This window comes from Limulus polyphemus, unplaced genomic scaffold, assembly GCF_000517525.1.
Source record: "Limulus polyphemus unplaced genomic scaffold, Limulus_polyphemus-2.1.2 Scaffold8513, whole genome shotgun sequence".
NCBI classification, from domain to species: Eukaryota; Metazoa; Arthropoda; class Merostomata; order Xiphosura; family Limulidae; genus Limulus; species Limulus polyphemus.
In genome coordinates this window covers 3677-5509 of record NW_013674123.1, presented here as the reverse complement: position 1 = coordinate 5509, position 1833 = coordinate 3677, and the positions used below count along the sequence as shown (strand labels likewise).

The 1833-nt window shown below is 34.2% G+C and overlaps 1 protein-coding gene across 1 annotated transcript in view; it reads right to left on the bottom strand.

Annotated features, from left to right (window-relative positions):
• Window positions 1–908, bottom strand: part of LOC106475395 (leucine-rich repeat protein SHOC-2-like) — a gene marked incomplete at its 3' end in the record, with an annotated part of 23824 nt that extends 22916 nt beyond the window's left edge. Inside the window, exon 1 of the mRNA XM_022379507.1 lies at window positions 850–908. The remainder of the gene's footprint in view (window positions 1–849) is intronic.
• Between the last annotated feature and the right edge of the window lie 925 nt (window positions 909–1833).

The following is a 1833-nucleotide window of genomic DNA, read 5'->3' as shown; positions in this document are numbered from 1 at the left end:
CATGCAGTGGTGTTAAGAAAACATGTAGGTCAAGAAGTCTTGATAAGAAATAGAAACTAAAAACCCTACTAAACCCAAACTACTTTAGTAAACGTGGACTATTTCTTCTTCAGGGGCAAACTGTGTGCCAGTTCCCAGTTTGTCCCTGAATATGAAAGTTCCATCTTTCAAAAGCACTCGGGTTATAGGGTTTTTATTAATTTCTATATTACCATGCTTAATCATTTAAATGTCCCCAGGGCCAATAAGTGTTCCATTACATTCCAAGTCAAAAAACAAACCTATTAACTCCTACAAATTAGCATTTAAAATGAAGTTATGAGCATCACATAGTACTTTATGTTTTTTGTTGATATTTTAAATCAGTGTTTCTCACCCTTATCAAATCCACGGAACTCTTCTGGTACGTTACTGTAATACTAGCACAGGTTTGTACCTAGTCTCTCTAACTAATTTTAAATAATGCAGCGACTTGTTATATTTTGTCATTATGGAACCCGCTATACTAATAAAGAAATATGATGTAGTCGGATTGTAATTATCATGCGACTAGTTAGTATTTACACATTAGAACAAGCGGAACCACGGTTGAGAAGCACTGTTTTAAAGTACATTTTTGTTATCAAATTAACGATAGATTAATGATTAACAAATTAACATCGCGAACGGCAAGGTAAGACCTAGACCTACACGGCTACAGTCTACATTAAATTTAATACAATGCGGTAAAAGTTTTTACAAAAAGATGAAACCGTAACATTTCAAAAATTATAACATCCGAATTTTTGGTATAAGTTATTAAAAACTAATCCTTCAAAATCTAACATCATTAGAATCAAGAAATCTTACTGATGTGACTTCCAGTTTGCTTTATTACACTACAAAATGCGAATCCATCTTCAGAGTTTGTACAAATACGTTTAAATATACTACTACTACTCCTAGTGGTCAATTATCACAAAGTGAAATTTGGTGTACAAAACGGGAAGTAAATAATAGATTTAACACTCGAACGAAATAATAAACGCTCCCACAGCGTCGTAGATTCTGTTTGTTTGTTTTTATTTTGGCGCAAAGATATTCGAGGGCTGTCAGTGCTAGCCATCCCTAATTTTGAAGTGGTAGACTAGAGGGAAGGCAGTTAGTTAATCAATACCAGCTTAAAAAATGCATTCACGTCATGATAATTTAAATTAAAAGTGTCCAAAATCAAACTGTACACAAACAGTCAGTTGTGTTAAAATCCAACACTGAATACCGTATAAACCTCGTTAGCCAATCTTGGGCATCAACTTTAGACGTGGGAGAATCTTTGTGTCACAAATGAAATGACACATCTGTCAAGATATCAGAATGTTTTATGACTTCTATCTCATGGTATATAAAACTTCTTGACATAAAAAGTCTGTTATATCGAAATACAACATCAAGTACCTTGTTTACAGTATCAGTCAATCTTTGAAGCTGCATCCACTTACTAACGACGCCTTGTGTGACAAATAAAAATACACATCTATGAAGATCTCTTAATGTTCTATCTCATGATATTGTTACGCCTCCGTTTGTTAGTTAATTTTCCGTACAAAATTATTTCCTAAGAAACTTTACCGATACAAGTCCTTTCTTAAATAAAACTGGTTTATTCTTTCTGATTGAAACTTTGCGATACACTTAATTTCCACAGTCGCGCTACAACAAACGCTAGTATTCACAATGAACGTCTCACGTGCTCAACAATACGTCTCTCTCTGTCCACAGTTCAATTACACATTACTGTTACGTCTCCGTTTGTTAATTGGTTTCCCGTAAATTCGTTCCGACGAAACTTTAGCG